Source organism: Cupressus sempervirens, unplaced genomic scaffold (genome assembly GCF_028749045.1).
Source record: "Cupressus sempervirens isolate cs-2001-9-10 unplaced genomic scaffold, ASM2874904v1 CseChr00s100001_01, whole genome shotgun sequence".
In the NCBI taxonomy this organism is placed as follows: Eukaryota; Viridiplantae; Streptophyta; class Pinopsida; order Cupressales; family Cupressaceae; genus Cupressus; species Cupressus sempervirens.
Window position 1 is genome coordinate 1,547,141 of NW_028322205.1, and position 24,895 is coordinate 1,572,035.

At 32.9% G+C, this 24,895-nt stretch overlaps 1 pseudogene; it reads left to right on the forward strand.

The window, feature by feature from the left end:
• Positions 1-191: 191 nt before the first annotated feature.
• On the forward strand, positions 192-24,895 carry LOC149527864 (uncharacterized; annotated as a pseudogene).

Below are 24,895 nucleotides of genomic sequence, written 5' to 3' on the forward strand. Positions count from 1 at the left end.
GGACCTTAAATATCACATGTCCCTTACTCTTAAATTATGATGTTTCCCTTGCTGATCTTGGTGTTGGTGTTGATGTTCTCCTTGCCCGTCATTGTACAAGCTTTGATCTTGCTTTGGCTAATGAAGGTTTGAATTTGCCTCTTGATGCTCTTTATTTTCTTTATTTAAGTCATGTTCATGTTGATATTGGCATGATTTTGGATTTTCTTCCTTATATTCATATTAGTGTTGTTGTTACTGCTGCTTATCCTGATATGTATTTTGCTCCTGTTGATTTTGTTCTCGATGTTGCTGATGCTCTTGGTATGGAAAAATTGGTTGTTTTTTTTGACATTCAGGTTAGGTTGGCTCCTAAAACTAATAGTATTCACAAATCGACACTTGACAAGGATGCCCAATTTCATCATCTTTACACCTTCAAATTCATCCATAAACCCCCTTTCCTAAAATAATCTCTAAGTAGGCTAATCCAATCTCTTCTTCTTTAGGCCTTACATTCGTCCTATAGATCCCCTTTGAACAAAAAATCCATTAGAAAAGAGGCTTATATCCATCTTCTTTTACCCTACAAGTCATTCCACAACACTCTATATAGCAAAAATATGGGAGCACAGAAGCTCTATTTCAATGATGCTGGAGAGGAAAATCAGGATGCTGTGTGAGATTTGCAATAGAGAAAGCCCTGTGTACTACGATGTGGACTCTGCAAATATGTGATATGTAGTGCAACCTTTTCATTTTTAAAAATCAAATTTCATGATTTCTTTCATGGTTGTCCTTTTTTTTCCATCTTTTGAATCATTGAATCCATTTTTAAAAATATAGAATAAGCTATTCACTCCCATCAATCCATAAATGGTAAAAGAATTTTATTAGATGTTATCATTACAATGACCCTGGTAGACATCTATGTAAACTTCAGAGTGTAGACGTAGAATGTGAACTGTCAAACGAGATGCTTCGAAGAAATGTGGTCTCATGGAATGCCATAATAGTAGGATTTTTTGTAGTGCCTACCCCTAGGTCACATTTTTGTTATAATTTTTGAACTCTATTAGACTAGTTTTGTGTTGATGATTAATAGTGGCATTGTTTTGAGATTATCAGATATTGTTTTAGATTTAGTTTATTATCTGATGAAATTACTTGGTACTTTATATTTCATGTATGCATGATGGTTATAACATTATTTCTAGTTATTGATGATGATTAGATAGATGGTTTATTCTATATGTGTTCTCTTATGGATACTTACCCATACTTGCATGTGTATGGTGTGTGTGTTTGTTTCCTTTCTGTATGGCATTTCTAATGTGGTTAAGGAAGGGACTTCACCTACTAGTCAGGATCTACATGATGCACCACTTCTCGCCATTGCATGTTTAGCTTAGTATATATTGTGTATGTACATGCATGGTTTTTATGCAGGTTGCAAGTACCCAGTATCGACTTCCCTGAATTGCCAGGATGAGTGTACCCTATCACATTATCTCAATGGTAAGAGAGGGGAGATAAATTTTCAAGTCCAAATTCCAACCCTTTAAGCCATTTTTCCTAATTGAAAATTAGGACAAATATCTAATTTGGGTACCCTTCGAATACATTGGATGACGTAATTCATCATATCAACCCTTGGTTTGATTTTGTATGTATTTTGGCTATGATGGCTTTTTGTATTTTACTTTATGAGTCTTTAGTGTATTTTCTATTAATTAAGCCTAATTAAAAGATTTAATTAATGGTTTAGTTAAAAGGTTTAATTAATGGTTTAATTAAATGGAAAATTAATATGATATTTTAATATTTATTTAATTTAATTAATTTCTCAATTAATTAAATAAAATAATTGAATTTGAAGATAAAATTTATAATTTTAAAACTTGGAATGTGATAATATTTATTTAAGTTAATAAATATTTTAGAAATTAAGTTTTGAAAATGAATTTAAAAGTGGAAAAGATATTAAAATTATTAAAAGATTCTAGATTGCATGATGTGTGCATCTGATTAAAATATAAATATATTAAGATTAAACAAGTGGATTTATTAAAGTGAGTGCATGAGATATAAAATTAATAAATTAATTTAAATAAATAAATAAAGTGAAAATCAAATAAATTAATGTGCATTATTTTAATATTTATTCCCATAGGAGTATGTGAGCTCTTGAGAGTTGTCATGTTGACAACACAAGAGTTTGCACTCTAATTATGCACGTGTTGTCAACAACACAGGAGTTAGCGCACAAATTAAGCACATGGTGTCTACAACCTTGTGACTCATCTAGAAGGTTGGAAAAGACTCATGCTTAGTTGTCATGCTTATCTCCTAGTTCTTTCTAGACACATTCTAGGTGCATCTTAGAGGGCTTTAAATAGAGGCTCTCCTAGTGTGTATGGACAAGAAGCTTACATGCATTTGAGAAGCTCATATGCTTCTACATGCTCATATGCTTCTACAAACACTTCTAGTCACTCGAGGGTTTCAGTTGGTTGATTCTTGGAGGAATGGCGAATGTTGGAGAAGGAAGGGATTTTTCTATGAACTTCTGAGGCATGGTAAATTAGCATCAGTATCCAGGTGCACTCGTCATTTTCGCATATTCCATTTGCACTCTTTCTCTTCCTATCTTCATCGTGTCTATTATATGTGTCTGAATATGCTCCATGAATGAATCTTCAATCTTGAAATTGGAATCTAGATATGTATGTTAATTTTTATTTGGTTGCAAAGAAACATTAGGAAACCATAGTTTTATTTATAAAGGAAATTCATCACAAACTGCCATGTTGCTGCCCCTTACATAGACCCAAACTCAGACATACAAAACTTTTTATCTAGACCAAATTTATTTGATCGCTATAGAAAAATTTGGCGCAACTTGGTCCTCTTCAACATATTTCAAATTTGGCTCGATCCAACAGTTCATTAGGGAGATATGGCCCTCGTGCTGGGACTGTTTTATTCAATGACAATCATTCCACCATTTTCCATAACCAAGAGTTCTTTGTGCTTAAACTTCACAAAAATAATCTATCAGAGCATGGAATGAATTAAAAACTAAATCAACATAGATCTAAGACATTTCTAATCAAAATTTGGAAATTGATTTGGGTTTGGGTTTGAATAAAAGTAGAATCTTATTAATATGCATTAGTTTTATATGATTTATTATCTAATCTAATTAAATCAAATTTAATTAAGATTAGTTAATAGTAGAAGAAGTGTAATTAATTGTTAGTCAATTTAAGTAAATGGAATTTTAAATGAGGGAAAACTAAAAGAAAAGAGATATTAATAAGTGAAATTAAATAATTGAATTATTAATGAGATTGATTTACTTAAAATCAATGAGGATTACTATCCTTGAAGTGTTTAAAGGAAATTGTAAACTAATTATTAGAAAGTTGATAAGTATTATGTTTTGAATAATGTGAATGATTTTATCTAAAAGTCAATGGGAACTAGTTCAACGATTTAAATAAGTTAATAATTATCTTTGACTATTTTAGAAAATTGTTTTAAAATAATGGAGGGATAATTCTATGTTGACTTGGAAATTAAACATAGAATCTTATACAATTGAAGTATACTTGAAACAAAAACTGAAATCTCATATTTGGCTTAACCATGTGATTGCAAAAGTAAACTAAAATATGTGTTTGTATCTTGTTCTTTATGCTATCCATGTTTGGGGTTTGGGTGGTCCTAGAGTGTTGACTAGTTAGGATGTTTACCAAAGGCTTGGGAGTTATGCGAATGTGATGGCATGTTGATGTTATTTGGTCTTGATTCTTTTAAAACCCCAAACATGGTAATGTGATGGCATGCTCTATGAGATGTTTGTATTTACTAATTTTTATTGCTTTCCAATCTTCTTGTGTGAAGCTGAGGTTTATGATTATGAGATACTTGACATAACCATTTTTGGAGTCTTCGATTAGTATTACTTTGAGATACCTTTTGGTTGCTTGTTAAGAACCAATGGATATTGTGATTCATATTGGAGATTATATTTATAAGATTTATTTTGTGGAGCTTTTATGTGTTCTTGGATGGGAGAACCATCTTATTATTAGGTTGCCTATTAAAGAACCGAGTTTGATCTTTATGAGTGTTGTGGTATGGGACACAACTGTGGATTTATGTGCTTAGGAGAGGTTGTCTAGGTACATGACTATGGGAGTGGCTTGCATAGGGATTCGGGGCCCAAAGTGGTCAGTACCAAGGTAACCTAATGCAAGTTATGTAATAAGTGATAATCTAGTAATTAAAATTAATGGGGGGAAACACACTAAAAAGATAAGTTAGAGATATTTGATCCACCCATTCCTTGTGTGCTTGTATAGACTAAGGATGGGAATGGGATGAGTGCCTCGTCTTCTTGAGAGGGATTTTTGGTTTCCACATGTGCCACATTGAGGGTTTGGGGTTCAAAGTAACCAGTCTAGGGTAACTCAATGCTTGAGGGTCCGAGGTCTAATGAGAGACTAGTCCAGCATAACTCAAGCAACCATGTGATGAAACTCCCTAGTATGTAGCATGAGTCTCCTCTATAGATTTTTTGTACCTCTAGTGGTGTACTTATTGTTGTACCTCTGGGATTAGATGTTGGTTTGTGATTGGAACCTTTGAGTTAGTATACTTTTAGGATTCTTGGACTTAGAAAGTGTTTGTGCTATGTGATTTGATATCCTATTTTTGGGACTTGAGATTATCTCCTTAGCGTGGTGGGAGTTGACCATTTAGGTTCCACATGGTCAGGTGCTAGTGCTTTATCACTCTTATCATTTGAGATCCATTTAATCAGCATACCCTTTTAGTTAAGCATGCTCAGGCTGGAGTAGTATTGGGATGGGTGACCTCCCGAGAAGTCTCAGTGCTTCACCCCTATGAGCATCACCTAGATCCAATGAGATGCTTACTAATTATCATTTAATGCCTTTTAGTTTCTCGTAAAGAACTGTTGCGAATATTATGATGGTCTTCTTGGTGCTTTCCAGTGACTTGTGGCAAATTGATGTGAGTATAGTGGATTATCTTTTGATGCTTTCCAGTTGTTTGTTTAAGACTAAGGTGATTTACATGATTCTTGATTTGTGATTGAAACCTTTGAGTTAGTATACTTTTAGGATTCTTGAACTTAGAAAGTGTTTGTGCTATGTGATTTGATATCCTATTTTTGAGATTTGAGATTATCTCCTTAGCACAGTGGGACTAGACCATTTAGGTTCCATGTGGTTGGGTGGTAGTGCTTTATCACTCTTATCATTTGAGATCCATCTAAGACACCATGGCTGATGCATTCCTTGTTGGAATCTATCTTCATTCTATTATTTGATTATGATGTTGGACATGTATCATTATATTGATGATTAGCATGTTATAGATGATGTTGTTTACTTACCTTATGCTTTATTTTGCATGTTAGATTACTTTCTGCATATGATGTAGTATTTTTTTAGGAGTGAAATCCCTACTATGATAGTGTCAATGTTCTCTTTAATGATTTGGAATGTTACCTAGGACCCACGATGGTCTAATGATGCTATTTAAGGTTGGGAGGAACCGTGCACTTAGTTAATTGCATTTTATGATATATGGTTATCTTTTTATGATGGATGTTTATATATTCTATGATGATGTATCATGTATGGTGTTTGGTTTCATTTACTTTTTTGCATCATTGATTAGAATAGGATGATATATTTTATTTCACATATGTATATTCTTTTAAGCCTTTCATACCATGTGACATGTGCAATGGATGATTGAGCATTCAGAAATGTAAATTATGAACAATGGACTTTTCATTATTCTTTCATGTGGATGTGGTAGTTCTTAGTCTTAGTTTTAAATAAATTAAATGTGACTCAATGTCTTGGGATCCTTAAGGAATGTAACCTGTTATGTATGTTTATGTTTATTTTCAGTTGAATGTTTGCTATTGCTTCTGCTATTGCGTGAATTTTGTAAATGGTTTGGCTTTCATGTTTTTTTAAATTTTATTTTAAATGCTACCAAACTTAGTGAAATTTTAGGTTAATTCTTTAGATCCCTTTGTGGGGCATTACATTTTTTGAAAAGGCTTTTCTAATTTCCAAGAAAATACATTGGGCAATTTTGAAGCCTAGTTCCACAACCTTTAGAAGCATCTCTCATGTCTACACCAGATTAGGGGTTTCAGCTAGCTCTCAATAGGTGAAGGCAATTGGGAGGGCCAATTTTGAAAAACTCAATAAATAGTGTAATATAGAATAGAGCTACAACAACCGGATGGAAAATAAATATTTGATCCTTTGAATAATTTATTTGGTTATAGTGCAGTCACCTCCCACTAAAAGAAAATTTCATGCATAATGGATCTTAGCTTTTGGTAGAGCATTTACATAGTTCTCTTTCAACTGCCAAGAGAGAGGGACATTATTCCCATGTTGGGGCAAGTTAAATCACCATTGGTTCTTGTAAATGAAAAAAAAACAATAGGAAAGTCTTCCCAAGTCCTCCATCTAATGGGAATAGTGCTCCCAAAGTGTCATCAAGTGGCTCAAACAATGATGTAGTGAAATTAAACTAACAAATCAGATGGTCAAAATTGTCGCAATGGTTGTCCACCATTTTCTACATCTTTCAACCATTGATTTCTAATCAAATCTCATCCAATTCACATAGGGAAATTACTATGGCATAAAAATATTTAAATGTCAAATCATGTGTATATCATAAAAACTACGAAACACCTCATACCAAGAAATCTCAAAAATCTCAGCCAATGGTAAGGATAATGTTGAATCCAGTTAGAACAATAGAAAATAAAACATAGGAAGGAGAATATCTAGGGGGGAAAAGATGTGATGTCCAGCATAAAAAAAATCATTAAGATTGAACAAGCAACTGCAAGGTTGAAGTAAGAGTAAATGAATATAAAATATATTACATATTAAAATAGTGCCTCAAATATTCTCATCGTATGTCAGTTTATATCTTCAAAGGAAATCAATAGGGGACATCTATTATAGCCAATGTTGCATAAAACACTGAGGTAGTGGACTAAAGGATATAAGGACATAGTTAATGTAATGAGAACCCAATCAATAAATGTCCCCCTTTTAAAAGAAAAATATGATTTATATTTTGAACCTTCAAAGCTTAATAGAAACATTGGACAACTTCATTTTCTTTTACTACAACTTGGCTTCATCACCTTCAATATAATATTGTTTTTTTTTCTAAATGTGGATTGAATATGCTCCACTAAAGGTAACTGCCTCTAGCATAATCAGTGACATATAATCTAAAGATAGAAAATTAGGGACAAACTTGAATATTACCTAATTACAAGTTCATATGCTTTTCCTTTTCACAAACTAACCCTAACAAAAAGTTTTTATCTTATTTCTAGATCTACTTTTAAATTCCCAAGAGAGATGACCATGTTCTATTGAAGAATGATTAAATCTGATATAAAAATAATCATTAGTTGATCTGGTAGTCTTAGGGAAGATGTGCACCCTTCTTTGGCCAAATATATCAAATAAATAAAAAGCAAGTTGTTTGTTGATTAAATCTGATTAAAGGTTACAACAATATGGTGAAATGAAACCTACAAGGATTATAAACAAAGGCTATTTTGAGATCATTTGATCGTTTATTCAATTTTCATATCCTTCCTCTTCCAAGAGAGGATTAGCAACAGAGATAGATTAGGAGAAAAGTAGATTTATGAAGGAGAATCAGCATATTGATGAGTAGATTTATAGGGCTAAATCAATATAATTCCAAGGGAAATTCTTGCAAATTATGTTAGTGTATGTTTTTAATGATTGAGTAGACTTGGTGTAAATTTTTGTAAAGGTATAGTCCAGATTTGAGCACATCTATTGAAAAAGATCATTGCAGATATGAGTGGAGTTTTCAGAGGGTCAAGCTAGATTTTCTTGGAGAGCTTCAAGGGGATCTAGGGAAGGCCATATTGTAATTTGTGAGATCTAAGATTAGAGCCTCTTATTGGAAATTGGAACCTCTTATTGGGATTTAATAATTTATTTTGCATGACTGTTTCTAGTTTTTTTAAAAATTTTTAATCTATAAATAACCTTCACATTTTAAACTTTTTCTCAAATTGACATTACAGTTTATTTTGCATATGTGAAAAAAGTCCCAAACACTTATGTTTGATGTCAAGCATATCTTGGTAAAAAATGTTACACAATATAATGATAGGGACTCAATTGATTTAGAGGAAGATATTAGAATCTACTTAAGCTAGGGAAGTGGTTCTTATATTTTTAAGACAAATGGGGAAGCACAACCTATTGTCTAGTCAGGTGGAATAGTTTTCCGATTGAAGGGTCCTCTTTTGTACAAGGCCTTCTCATATCCCAAGATAATCTAGGATATAACAAAGCTTTCCACAAAATCCACTTAAGATAATAAATATAAAATGCATTTAGTACTTGATAAATTTGTTGAATTCGGACTTCAATCTCTTGTTGTAGCTAGATAGAAAGTACTTGAAAAGAGAAGAAAGAGTGCTAGAGATCTATGAAAATTCATTGATTTTCTATCTCTGTTTGACCCTAGTCACCATAATAGTGCTGAAAAAATACTCTGAGCACCTGACCAAGGTGTCAATGTGAAGATAATTTGAAGGGATCAAGTAGGTATTTCCAAAGAAACTTGGAAAAGGGTCAAAATGAGTGTAAATATGTACCCATAATCTACTTTTCTTGGTCAACCTAAAGATCGAAACTATTACAACTCTCCCTATTGATGAATTGATCAAGAAAGTTGATGGGTTTGCAGGGGTATTTACTAAACATAAATATGATATAGTAAAGTGACTTCAAGAGATGAAGCATATATCAGGCATGACTAGACATTGTGTAATTGATTCTCTAGTATTGAAAAAGGCCAACATTTCAATTGATGTGGCCAATGCAACTAATACCGCTAGAAGTGAATTTGATATTATTCTTACCTAGTCAATTTTTAATGTCATTACTAATGCTATTTGAACAAATTGCACCATCTTTCAAAGAATGAAGAATTGTATGATATATGCAGTCTAGGTCACTACTCATATTGTATGATGTGTGCAACCTTTTCATTTGTAAAAATCAAATGTCATGATTTCTTTTATGGTTGTCCTTTTTTTTCCCTCTTTTGAATCATTGAATCCATTTTTACAAATATAGAATAAGCTATTGACTCCCATCAATCCATAAATGGTAAAAGAATTTTATTAGATGTTATCACTACAACAACCCTGGTAGACATGTATGTAAACTTCAGAGCCTAGACATAGAATGTGATCTGTCAAACGAGATGCTTCGAAGAAATGTGGTCTCATGGAATGCCATAATAGTAGGATTTTTTGTAGTGCCTACCCCTAGGTCGCATTTTTGTTATCATTTTTGAACTCTATTAGACTAGTTTTGTGTTGATGATTAATAGTGGGATTATTTTGAGATTATCAGATATTGTTTCAGATTCAGTTTATTATATGATGAAATTACTTGGTACTTTATATTTCATGTATGCATGATGGTTATAACATTATTTCTAGTTATTGATGATGATTACATAGATGGTTTATTCTGTATGTGTTCTCTTATGGATACTTACCCATACTTGCATATGTATGGTGTGTGTGTTTGTTTCCTTTCTGTATGGCATTTCTAATGTGGTTAAGGAAGGGATTCGTAGTCACCTACTAGTCAGGATCTACACGATGAACCACTTCTTGCCATTGCCTGTTTAGCTTAGTATATATTGTGTATGTACATGCATGGTTTTTATGCATGTTGCAGGTACCCAGTATCGACTTCCCTGAATTGCCAGGATGAGCGTACCCTATCACATTATCTCAATGGTAAGAGAGGGGAGATAAATTCTCAAGTCCAAATTCCAACCCTTTAAGCCATTTTTCCTAATTGAAAATTAGGACAAGTATCTAATTCGGGTACCCTTCGAATACGTTGGATGATGTAATTCATGATATCAACCCTTGGTTTGATTTTGTATGTATTTTGGCTATGATGGGTTTTTGTATTTTACTTTATGAGTCTTTAGTGTATTTTATATTAATTAAGCCTAATTAAAAGATTTAATTAATGATTTAGTTAAAAGGTTTAATTAATGGTTTAATTAAATGGAAAATTAATATGATATTTTAATATTTATTTAATTTAATTAATTTCTCAATTAATTAAATAAAATAATTGAATTTGAAGATAAAATTTATAATTTTAAAACTTGGAATGTGATAATATTTATTTAAGTTAATAAATATTTTAGCAATTAAGTTTCGAAAATGAATTTAAAAGTGGAAAAGATATTAAAATTATTAAAAGATTCTAGATTGCATGATGTGTGCATCTGATTAAAATATAAATATATTAAGATTAAACAAGTGGATTTATTAAAGTGAGTGCATGAGATGTAAAATTAATAAATTAATTTAAATAAATAAATAAAGTGAAAATCAATTAAATTAATGTGCATTATTTTAATATTTATTCCCATAGGAGTATCTGAGCTCTTGCGTGTTGTCATGTTGACAACACAAGAGTTTGCACTCTAATTATGCACGTGTTGTCAACAACACAAGAGTTAGCGCACAAATTAAGCACATGGTGTCTACAACCTTGTGACTCATCTAGAAGGTTGGAAAAGACTCGGGCTTAGTTGTCATGCTTATCTCCTAGTTCTTTCTAGACACATTCTAGATGCATATTAGAGGGCTTTAAATAGAGGCTCTCCTAGTGTGTATGGACAAGAAGCTTACATGCATTTGAGAAGCTCATATGCTTCTACATGCTCATATGCTTCTACAAGCACTTCTAGTCACTTGAGGGTTTCAGTTGGTTGATTCTTGGAGGAATGGCGAATGTTGGAGAAGGAAGGGATTTTTCTATGGACTTCTAAGGCATAGCAAATTAGCATCAGTATCCAGGTGCACTCGTGATTTTCGCATATTCCATTTGCCCTCTTTCTCTTCCTATCTTCATCGTGTCTGTTATATGTGTCTGAATATGCTCCTTGAATGAATCTTCAATCTTGAAATTGGAATCTAGATATGTAAATTTTTATTTGGTTGCAAAGAAATATTAGGAAACCCTAGTTTTATTTATAAAGGAAATTCATCACAAACTGCCCTGTTGCTGCCCCTTACATAGACCCGAACTCAGACATACATAACTTTTTATCTAGACCAAATTTATTCAATTGCTCCAGCAAAATTTGGTGCAACTTGGCCCTCTTCAACATATTTCAAATTTGGCTCGATCCAACAGTTCATTAGGGAGATATGGCCCTCGTACTGGGACTGTTTTATTCAATGACAATCATTCCACCATTTTCCATAACCAAGAGTTCTTTGTGCTTAAACTTCACAAAAATAATCTATTAGAGCATGGAATGAATTAAAAACTAAATAAAAATAGATCTAAGACATTTATAATCAAAATTTGGAAATTGATTTGGGTTTGGGTTTGAATAAAAGTATAATCTTATTAATATGCATTTATATGATTTATTATCTAATCTAATTAAATCAAATTTAATTAAGATTAGTTAATAGTAGAAGAAGTGTAATTAATTATTAGTCAATTTAAGTAAATAAATTTTTTAATGAGGGAAAATTAAAAGAAAAGAGATATTAATGTTGAGATAATGGGTGTTGCACACATTGCATAATATTGTTATTTTATTATTTTATTTTATTATGTAATGTTGTACCTAGATGGACATGCAACATGTAAAGATTCCCATGGAATATTCTTGATGAGTTGTATTGTAACATTGTGAAAATATTTCATGTAATTATTTAATATTGGGGAAAAGAATTAAATGCCCAATATTAAATGTGGGGCCAGTGGGTTAGGTAGCACATGGTTTTAGCACATGGTTTATGTAATACCATTTACTAGTTTTGTGGGACTTGCTACTATATAAGCAGCCACAAGGGTAGTTGTTGTATAGAGAGAGAGAGAGAGACAAGGAGAAGACAAAAGGCAAGAGTCGAGCGAGACAAGGCTTGACAGGTTAGCCAATGGAGCATTCGTGAAGGTTGAAAGCATAGCATGGGATGTGTGGATTCATGCTTGTTCACATAGTTTGCTCGGTTGTGGCTATGGCCATGAAGGCTTCCATGGTTGTATGGCAATGGTATTTTTTTGCTGAATAATACATGATGATGGATGCTTTTGGAGGCTGGATTTTTTCCCTCAATGAGGGTTTCCCAGGGTATATCTTGTGTCACATTTTATGGGTATGTTGTCTATTCTCTTGCATGTGGATTTTAATTCCGTGTTTATTTAAGATCTATTATGGGTTATGTGGAAACGGTTATATTCTTTGTTGCCAAGTTTCCTTACAATTAATAAGTGAAATTAAATAATTGAATTATTAATGAGATTGATTTACTTAAAATTAATGAAGATTACTATCCTTGGAGTGTTTAAAGGAAATTGTAAACTAATTATTAGAAAGTTGATAAGTATTATGTTTTGAATAATGTGAATGATTTTATCTAAAAGTCAATGGGAACTAGTTCAATGATTTAAATAAGTTAATAATTATCTTTGACTATTTTAGAAAATTGTTTTAAAACAATGGAGGGATAATTCTATGTTGACTTGGAAATTAAACATAGAATCTTATACAATTGAAGTATACTTGAAACAAAAACTGAAATCTCATATTTGGCTTAACCATGTGATTGCAAAAGTAAACTAAAATATGTGTTTGTATCTTGCTCTTTATGCTATCCATGTTTTGGGTTTGGGTGGTCCTAGAGTGTTAACTAGTTAGGATGTTTACCAGAGGCTTGGGAGTTATGCGAATGTGATGGCATGTTGATGTTATTTGGTCTCGATTCTTTTAAAAACCCAAACATGGTAATGCGATGGCATGCTCTATGAGATGTTTGTATTTACTAATTTTTATTGCTTTCCAATCTTCTTGTGTGAAGTTGAGGTGTATGATTATGAGATACTTGACATAACCATTTTTGGAGTCTTCGATTAGTATTACTTTGAGATACCTTTTGGTTGCTTGTTAAGAACCAATGGATATTGTGATTCATATTGGAGATCATATTTATGAGATTTATTTTGTGGAGCTTTTATGTGTTCTTGGATGGGAGAACCATCTTATTATTAGGATGCATGTTAAGGAATCGAGTTTGATCTTTATGAGTGTTGTGGTATGGGACACAACTGTGGATTTATGTGCTTAGGAGAGGTTTTCTAGGTACATGACTATGGGAGTGGCTTGCATAGGGGTCTGGGGCCCAAAGTGGTCAGTACCAAGGTAACCTAATGCAAGTTATGTAATAAGTGATAATCTAGTAATTAAAATTTATTTGGAGAAATACACTAAAAAGATAAGTTAGAGATATTTGATCCACCCATGCCTTGAGCACTTGTATAGACTAATGATGGGAATTGGATAAGTGCCTCTTCTTCTTGAGAGGGCTTTTTGGTTTCCACATGTGCCACATTGAGGGTCTGGGGTTCAGAGTAACCAGTCTAGGGTAACTCAATGCTTGAGGGTCCGAGGTCTAATGAGAGACTAGTCCAGCATAACTCAAGCATCCATGTGATGACACTCCCTAGTATGTAGCATGAGTCTCCTCTATAGATTTTGTGTACCTCTAGTGGTGTAATTATTGTTGTGCCTCTGGGATTAGATGTTGGTTTGTGATTGGAACCTTTGAGTTAGTATACTTTTAGGATTCCTGGACTTAGAAAGTGTTTGTGCTATGTGATTTGATATCCTATTTTTGGGACTTGAGATTATATCCTTCGCGTGGTGGGAGTCGACCATTTAGGTTCCACACGGTCGGGTGCTAGTGCTTTATCACTCTTATCATTTGAGATCCATTTAATGAGTGTACCCTTTTAGTTAAGCATACTTAGGCTAGAGTAGTACTGGGATGGGTGACCTCCCAGGAAGTCTCAGTGCTTCACACCTGTGAGCATCACCTAGATCCAATGAGATGCTTAACTATTATCATTTAATGTCTTTTAGTTGCTTGTAAAGAACTATTGCAAATATTATGATGGTCTTCTTGGTGCTTTCCAGTGACTTGTGGAAAATTGATGTGAGTATAGTGGATTATCTTTTGATGTTTTTCAGTTGTTTGTTTAAGACTAAGGTGATTTACATGATTCTTGATTTGTGAATGAAACCTTTGAGTTAGTATACTTTTAGGATTCCAAGACTTAGAAAGTGTTTGTGCTATGTGATTTGATATCCTATTTTTGAGACTTGAGATTATCTCCTCAGTGCAGTGGGAGTGGACCATTTAGGTTCCATGCGGTTGGGTGGTAGTGCTTTATCACTCTTATCATTTGAGATCCATCTAAGACACCATGGCTGATGCACTCCTTGCTGGCATCTATCTTCATTCTATTATTTGATTATGATGTTGGACATGTATCATTATATTGATGATTAGCATGAGATAGATGATGTTGTTTACTTATCTTATGCTTTATTTTGCATGTTAGATTACTTTCTGCATATGATGTAGTATTTTTTTAGGAGTGACAACCCTACTATGATAATGTTAATGATCTCTTTAATGATTTGGAATGTTACGCTAGGACCTACGATGGTCTAATGATGCTATTTAAGGTTGGGAGGAACCGTGCACTTAGTTAATTGTATTTTATGATATATGGTTATCTTTTATGATGGATGTTTATATCTTCTATGATGATGTATCATGTATGGTATTTGGTTTCATTTACTTTGTTGCATCATGGATTAGAATAGGATGATATACTTTATTTCACATGTGTATATTCTTTTAAGCCTTTAATACCATGTGACATGTGCAGTGGATGATTGAGCATTCAGAAATGTAAATTATGAACAATGGACTTTTCATTATTCTTTCATGTGGATATGGTAGTTCTTAGTCTTAGTTTTAACTAAATTAAATGTGACTCAATGTCTTGGGATCCTTAAGGAATGTAACCTGTTATGTATCTTTATGTTTATTTTTAGTTGAATGTTTGCTATTGCTTCCACTATTGCATGAATGTTGTAAATGGTTTAGCTTTCATGTTTTTTTTAATTAAAAAAATGCTACCAAACTTAGTGAAATTTTAAGTTAATTCTTTAGATCCCTTGGCGGGGCATTACATTTGGTATCAGAGCCCGAGTTTCAATAGTGGGAGCACTAGGTATATTTGAATGCCACTAGTTGTTAACTAGTTGAACAAAACGAAAACTTTGAACTATCATGTGTATCTCTTTCAAACTAAAAACTTGAAACTAGGTGAACTAAGACAGAATCTAAACTGTTACTTGCATATTTTTCATACTTCAACACTTAGGTTTCAAACCTAAAATTATACTAAAAACCTAAACATGGGCAACAATTGAAAATTGAAACTTATTCTAGTTGTAAAACATTTATCTTTTATCTATGTTTCAATGTAGTATGCTTTTGTTTATCTTTGCGAGCATTATGTTGCTCTTGTTTAGAATGTATTAAGGGATCTATTTCAGTAGTTGTTAAAAATAAATGTTGGATCAATATGGTTTTAGGTTTATCATTAAACCAGAATCATATTGCTATAAGTGTGTTGTAGTGTAACCAGTGGAATTATATTTCCCTACAAGGAAAAAGGGTTCAACAGGACCCACACAGTGAGTTCTTCAGTATTATCATTCATGTAGGCTTCCAGGAGTAAGCCTAATTCTAGGGGGGGTGGATGTAGTGCCTACCCCTAGGTCACATTTTTGTTATCATTGTTGAACTCTATTAGACTAGTTTTGTGTTGATGATTAATAGTGGCATTTTTTTGAGATTATCAGATATTGTTTCAGATTCAGTTTATTATATGATGAGATTAGTTGGTACTTTATATTTCATGTATGCATATGCATGATGATTATTACATTATTTCTAGTTATTGATGATGATTAGATAGATGGTTTATTCTATATGTGTTCTCTTATGGATACTTACCCCATACTTGCATATGTATGGTGTGTGTGTTTGTTTCCTTTCTGTATTGCATTTCTAATGTGGTTAAGGAAGGGAGTTGTAGTCACTTGCTAGTCAGGATCTACACGATGCACCACTTCTTGCCATTGATTTTTTAGCTTAGTATATAATGTGTATGTACATGCATGGTTTTTATGTAGGTTGCAGGTACTAGGTATTGACTTCCCTAAATTTCCAGGATGAGCGTACCCTATCGCATTTTTGTTGTTATCCTAAAAATGGTTATAATGCTTCATCTAGCTGATTGGCTAACCATGGTACCAAACTGAAAATGAGGACCAATTACTTTGTCTCAATACGCAAAAAAAATATTATATTGGGTTTGTTTTTTTCTATCAAAACTTGCTTAATATCCTCAGAAAAGAGGCTCAAAAACTATTTTCCATTCCTACAAACTTGTAGAAATTATCAACATATCACTGGATTATGTTATACTTTAAAAATATATCCAGATCTCTTCTTAGGAGAGAGAAACAAGTGACGACCTTGATTGACTACACTTTTCAGCCTCTGATCATATTACATTTTGGCAAGATAAAGAAAGCACATCACAATGGAAAGATATTTTAAATCTATAAAGAAATTTCAGAACTGAACAAGATTGAAACAGTAGATTCCTTTTCGAATATCATGAGCAGAATTTACAATTTCCTAAAGCTCAATGCTGGGTTGAACTAATGGTAGCATAACTCAAGGAAAATGGAAGAATACCAACCCCAAAACTCTACTTAGTCTCATTCATCTATGAGAAAATTACATAATATAGTGCTAAGCAGGAAAGAGCATACCTGATATATGTATGCAGATGGTTATTCTGAGCCTCAATAGAAGATACTCGATTCCAAATATCCATCCGCTACCCTATTCTCTTCTCTTGTAGCTTAATATTCTGTATTCCTCAACAAGAAGTCCAAGTAAAAGAGGGAGTGTTGTGTTCCAATCAACTTATTCCCCAACCATAGTTAGACTCTTAAATATCGCTCTTCAAATTAGTGCTATGAAAGAATCCCATCGACTCCATCAACTCCATCCATGGGAAAACATGGCTACAGTCATGAAGAAATGAAAGCTCTAATTAGCTCAACCACCTGATTCAATGCATCGAAGGTTATCACTAAATTGCCAAACATAGGCGCTAATTCGTAGTCCCTCCAACCACCCCCTCGAGTGACTAGGAGTGACATCCCTACTATGATAATGTCAATGATCTCTTTGGTGATTTGGAATGTTATGCATGGAGGGATGGCTAGGACCCATGATGGTCTAATGATGCTATTTAAGGTTGGGAGGAACCATGCACTTAGTTAATTGTATTTTATGATATATGGTTATCTTTTACGATGGATGTTTATATCTTCTATGATGATGTATCATGTATGGTATTTGGTTTCATTTACTTTTTTGCATCATGGATTAGAATAGGATGATATAATTTATTTCACATATGTATATTCTTTCAAGCCTTTCATACCATGTGACATGTGCAGTGGATGATTGAGCATTCGAAAATGTAAATTATGAACAATGGACTTTTCATTATTCTTTCATGTGGATGTGGTAGTTGTTAGTCTTAGTTTTAACTAAATTAAATGTGACTCAACATCTTGGGATCCTTAAGGAATGTAACATGTTATGTATGTTTATGTTTATTTTCAGTTGAATGTTTGCTATTGCTTCTGCTATTGCGTGAATTTTGTAAATGGTTTGGCTTTCATGTTTTTTTTTTTTTTTTTTTTTAAATGCTACCAAACTTAGTGAAATTTTAGATTAATTCTTTAGATCCCTTGGCGGGGCATTACATTTTTTGAAAAGGCTTTTGTAATTTCCCTGAAAATACATTGGGCAATTTTGAAGCCTAGTTCCACAACCTTTAGAAGCATCTCTCATGTCTACACCAGATCAGGGGTTTCAGCTAGCCCTCAATAGATGAAGGCAATTGGGAGGGCCAATTTTGAAAAACTCAATAAATAGTGTAATATATAATAGAGCTGCAACAACTGGATGGAAAATAAATATTTGATCCTTTGAATAATTTATTTGGTTATAGTGCAGTCACCTCCCACTAAAAGAAAATTGCATGCATAATGGATCTTAGCTTTTGGTAGAGCATTTACATAGTTCTCTTTCCACTGCCAAGAGAGAGGGACATTATTCCCATGTTGGGGCAAGTTAAATCACCATTGGTTCTTGTAAATGAAAAAAAGACAATAGGAAAGTCTTCCCAAGTCCTCAATCTAATGGGAATAGTGCTCCCAAAGTGTCATCAAGTGGCTCAAACAATGATGTAGAGAAATTAAACTAACAAATTAGATGGTCAAAATTGTCGCAATGGTTATCCACCATTTTCTACATCTTTCAACCATTGATTTCTAATCAAATCTCATCCAATTCACATAGGGAAATTACTATGTCATAAAAATATTTAAATGTCAAATCACGTGTATATCAGAAAAACTATGAAACACCTCATTCCAAGAAATCTCAAAAATCTCAGCCAATGGTAAGGATAATGTTGAATCCAGTTAGAACAATAGAAAATAAAACATAGGAAGGAGAATATCTAGGGAGGAAAATATGTGTTGTCCAGCATGAAAAAAATCATTCAGATTGAACAAGAAACTGCAAGGCTGAAGTAAGAGTAAATGAATATAAAATATATTACATATTAAAATAGTGCCTCAAATATTCTCATCGTATGTCAGTTTATATCTTCAAAGGAAATCAATAGGGGACATCTATTATAGCCAATGTTGCATAAAACACAAAGATAGTAGACTAAAGGATATAAGGACACAGTTAATGTAATGAGAACCCAATCAATAAATGTCCCCCTTTTAAAAGAAAAATATGATTTATATTTGGAAGCTTCAAAGCTTAATAGAAACATTGGACAACTTCATTTTCTTTTACTACAACTTGGCTTCATCACCTTCAATATAATATTGTTTTTTTTCAAAATCTGGATTGAATATGCTCCACTAAAGGTAACTGCCTCTAGCATAATTAGTGACATATAATCTAAAGATAGAAAATTAGGGACAAACTTGAATATTACCTAGTTACAAGTTCATATGCTTTGCCTTTTCACAAACTGACCCTAACAAAAAGGTTTTATCTTATTTCTAAATCAATTTTTAAATTCCCAAGAGAGATGACCATGTTCTATTGAAGAATGATTAAATCTGATATAAAAATAATCTTTAGTAGATTTGGTAGTCTTAGGGAAGATGTGCACCCGTCTTTGGCCAAATATATCAAATAAATAAAAAGCAAGATGTTTGTTGCAGGGTAGCATGATTGAAGGTTACAACAATATGGTGAAATGAAACCTACAGGGATTATAAACAAAGGCTATTTTGAGATCATTTGATCATTTATTCAATTTTCATATCCTTCCTCTTCCAAGAGAGGATTAGCAACAGAGATAGAGTAGGAGAAAAGTAGATTTATGAAGGAGAATCAGCATACTGATGAGTAGATTTAAAGGGCTAAATCAATATAATTCCAAGGGAAATTCTTGCAAATTATGTTAGTGTATGTTTTAACGATTGAGTAGACTTGGTGTAATTTTTTTGTAAAGGTATAGTCCAGATTTGAGCACATCTATTGAAAAAGATCATTGCAGATATGAGTGGAGTTTTCAGAGGGTCAAGCTAGATTTTGTTGGAGACCTTCAAGGGGATCTAGCGAAGGCCACATTGTAATTTGTGAGATCTAAGATTAGAGCCTCTTATTGGAAATTGGAGCCTCTTACTGGGATTTAATAATTTATTTTGCATGACTCTTTCTAGTTATTTTTTTATTTTTTTATCTATAAATAACCTTCACATTTTAAACTTTTTCTCAGATTGACATTACAATTTATTTTTCATATGTGAAAAAACTCCCAAACACTTATGTTTGATGTCAAGCATATCTTGGTAAAAAATGTTACACAATATAATGATAGGGACTCAATTGATTTAGAGGAAGATATTAGAATCTACTTAAGCTAGGGAAGTGGTTCTTATATGTTTAAGACAAATGGGGAAGCACAACCTGTTGTCTAGTCAGGTGGAATAGTTTTCCTATTGAAGGGTCCTCTTTTGTACAAGGCCTTCTCATATCCCAACATAATATGGGATATAAGAAAGCTTTCCACAAAATCCACTTAAGATAATAAATATACAATGCATTTAGTACTTGATAAATTTGTTGAATGCGGACTTCAATCTCTTGTTGTAGCTAGATAGAAAGTACTTGAAAAGAGAAGAAAGAGTGCTAGAGATCTATGACAATTCATTGGTTTTCTATCTCTATTTGACCCTAGTCACCATAATAGTGCTAAAAAAATTATCTGAGCACTTGACCAAGGTGTCAATGTGAAGATAATTACAGGGGATCAGGTAGGTATTTCCAAAGAAACTTGGAAAAGGGTCAAAATGAGTGTAAATATGTACCCATAATCTACTTTTCTTGGTGGACCTAAAGATCAAAACCATTACAACTCTCCCTATTGATGAATTGATCAAGAAAGTTGATGGGTTTGCAGGGGTATTTACAGAACATAAATATGATATAGTAAAGTGACTTCAAGAGATGAAGCATATATCAGGCATGACTAGAGATTGTGTAATTGATTCTCTAGTATTGAAAAAGGCCAACATTTCAATTGATGTGGCCAATGCAACTAATACCGCTAGAAGTGCATTTGATATTATTCTTACCTAGTCAATTTTTAATGTCATTACTAATGCTATTTGAAAAAATTGCACCATCTTTCAAAGAATGAAGAATTGTATGATATATGCAGTCTAGGTCACTACTCATATTGTGTTAGGATTCATGCTTATTTCTCTCATATGGAAATTTTACCTCTCTCCTTTCAGGGTTCTGATCATTACTATTTTAAATGATGGTACAGTTATGACTAATTATTTTACTTCTCATTGCCACTCATGACCTCTTCCTATTTTGTCCTTCTCATTTATTTTTCTTCAGCATTGCTCTCTTTTCCTTTAGATATTTTTTTCACTCTCTGTAGTATCACAAAATGTTGAAACACTTTAACATGACCCATTTCCCCTTTATTTCCCCTTTACTTATCAATGTTATGAAGATTCCTACCATTCTAGTCCCTCATCTTCATCTTATACACTTATCTTTCCACAAGAATAAACATTCAGAATCTAATTTCCTTTCCACATGGATGCTCATACCATATTTTAATATTCCTATGTTGGCACTAAAAAGTAGGATGCTCCTACATCAGAACCCACCATGCCACTTATTATAAGACTCGATACTTCATGTCAATTAATAGGCAACATTCACATTATCTATGCCTAAATGAGATCATTGTAGATAGATATGATTTATTTGATGCATAATTCTACTTATTCCTCTCTCATAACTACATAATCTCCAATGTTGAATTACAATATTTATGTATCTTTTAAAATCACCCCTCCTCACAATTTACAATCACCATTTATGTCATATGTCTCTTATGAAAAGAGATCTCCCTTGAAAGAATGGTGCCCTTTCAAATTAATAATAACCGTTCCTACAATTGAATGAAGCCCTTCACAATATAATTGCTGCAGTAGTCTTAATGATGATTCACCACTCCATAATTGTTCACTTTATCTTCCATTTTTTCTTTTTATATAGAATTTAATGTTGCTCTTTTAAGCATCCTTATCACTACCTTTTTATACTTACCATTTAACATTTTCTGATGATAATCCATTTCATTTGTTGTATTGTATGCATAGGCATCTTATCTAGGGCAAAGTATGGTCAGCTAATAGCACATTTGATTGGCTAGCTTTAACATATATCATTGTTGCCCTTAGCTTGGTCAACCGAGAAAAATACATTAAATTATTAGTAATATTATTATTAAAATATATTTATTATTACGTGTTAATATTTAAACATTTTAGGAGCTGCAGTTTAGCCTCAAGGATGTGATAGTTCTCCCACTCAATTTTTTCTTATCCTCAAGAAAAAATTAAGCAATCATTAAATCTAGTTCATAACCTATCTTCTAGTGTGCCATTTGGATACTAAATCAACATGCAAATCTAAAGCAAGATAGGATTTTGTCTTTGCTCCTAGCTAGGGTGCACCAATAATTCTCAAAAATGTGAACAAGAGTTTATATTAAGATGAGGTTTAGAAGTATGACAAACAATAAATTCACACCTTGTCACTATCATTTAGTCATTTTCATATACTTGGACAACATCAATAGATCCATAGTGATGAGAATTCATCTACTAATTTATTGTCAATTTTATTATCAATAAAATTCATTTTATTATTAATAATATGTATTTACTATTACCTATTAATATTAAAATGTTTTAGGAGCTGCAAGTCAGCCCTAGTGATGTGACATCAAATGGATCACAAACTTTGTGGTGAACACAAGGTTAGTGCAAATGTTCACTTACAACAACCAAACATTCTCAATGGTGTTTCAATCCTTTTTGGGAAAGTAATTCCTCTATCCAGTTTAGACCCAATTCAATGATCCGACCTTCTCAATGATGTTTCAATCCTTTTATGGAAAGTAATTCCTCAAACCACTTAAGACCTAATTTGTTTCATACTTTGTTCTATTTCAGATTATCCTTAAGAGTAGGAAATCCCAAAAACTCCTGAATGTGATACAAGTGTGAAGAGGTTGGGGTAGAGGAAGTCTAAGATAGGGCATAGGAAGAGGGTAAACAATATTGTGTCCAATGGTTTGTTTTGGTTGGATGTGAGATATATCACATTATTTATATCCCCAAGTTTTTTTGTCACCAAATGTGGAGATTGTAACAAACCTAGCCTTGGGGAGGTCTATGAATGTATTGATAATATGTTTGGCTAAATGAAGTTAATTATTTATAAGAGATATCCCACTCGAGCTTTCAATTATAAGCATTTTCAACCCATTTTTCAACAAAGGTGGGATAATCTGAATAAACCTTTAAAGATGGTCATATATATGGTGAACTCATAATGGTAGGTGTAAAGACCAAGTAGAGTTATTCCCACCAAAGTTGATGAGGCTAGGAAGGGACTCATTTTGACCTTCACGAAAAATGTGTCATCTACATGAAGCATCAAAGATAGGAGTAATGTGGATCAAAATTACCGTAGGCACAATGGCTGTAACTATTGATCACACATACTAAATAGACATGACCACTTTAGCATGGGATATCAAATAGTTATTGGCTACTATATGGGCCTCCAAAATAGCCATGTCTACATGTCATTTTCCTTATATGATGGCTCTTTTTATTGCTAAGAGAAATCGATTGACCTATAGCTTCACACATTTGTTAAAATGGACAGGTTCACCTCTAAGAGAGTGGAGAGTGTTCTTGTTGTACATAAGTACCTTTGTGTCTTATAGACTATGAAACAACTCAATATACAAAGAGCCCATCAACATGGTAAATGTTGAACCAGAGTAGATGATACAATTTAATGAGAACCAAGATGTGGTCCATTGCAAGAGGCAACTGAATCTATAACCTTTAGTGATGATTAGTAGCAATCAATACTTTCATATCTACAATATCGTGAATATGAATGCAAATACACACCGGAGAGGAAGTTTTGGAAATGAATGTTCATCACCAACCTCAATACAAGAAATTGGTACAATGTAGGTGGACTTCATGGAGCCGCTGCCTCAAAAATTATGTAGAATCCACAAATATATGACATCTACCAAATGTGTTGGAAAAACATTCGTGATCTTCATGGAGCTTCCATTTCACACATTGTGCTTCTAAAATTCACAAATATGATGAAATCTACCAAATGTGCTAGAAAAACATTTCTAAACATAAAAAAATGGGCATCAACTTAGCTTTATTAAGTTAAAAACTAAAAATAGTCGTATCTAACAAGCATGTAAATATATAACAATTTATACAATTCAAATAGAGAAAGATTATAACATTCTAAAAGACAATCCGATGTTTACTATTCAAATAAAGAAAGAGAAACAAGGTCAAAACTAATCCATGAGGATTCTCTCCTATCTGAATGTTAAAGGAACTGGGCTTTTTCATGTCCTTGAACAATGTATTGCAAAGAAAAGGTCAACCACAGTGACACTTACTACAATTGGCATGTACCTGCCTCATTGTAGTAATTGTGCCTAGGTATGCCAATCATCTAAAAGAACGAGCCATAAGAACATGTCAAGCAACTAGATTTCATAAGTAGAATTAAGATTTTTTTATGATTAATGTTGAGAATTGTGATGTTTGCTGCTAGAATTTTTTTATCCTTTATTAGAACTCATTGCTATGTTCTTGTTACAAACGTCTTGTTTGTTTAGGGGATTATGAGATGAATGAGAGATTGCAAAAGTTACATGTCTGATGGCATGCCTTTCACTTTGAGTGCATTGATCACTTTCTTGCAAACAACACTACATGCCCACCTTGTAGAGCTTCACTTATCTATGCTAGTAAAGTTGTTCCTTTGTATACAACTGCACATATTATAACACTCCAGCAGATGCATGACTTTGTAACAACTTCATCTTTACATCAAGTGTTTCCTCTTTAGGAAGGAGCTGATATGCTCAGTGTACCAACTTCAACTTCAAAAAAAGTGTTTCCTCTTGAAGAAGGACCTGAATATGCTTCATCTCCACAAGAAGTCTTTCCTCTTCATAAAGGGCTAGATATGCTTGATGTTCCAGTAGAGGAAAATAATAGAATCATTATTGGTAGGTTGTCTAGTGAAACAAGTTTGAGCTCTTCAGACATTCATGGAGGTGAAATTCATGTTTTGGTACCCCAACATTATCATGTATTGTTTACAAAAGATGTTCCAATAAATGTAGATTCTAAAGAAACATGA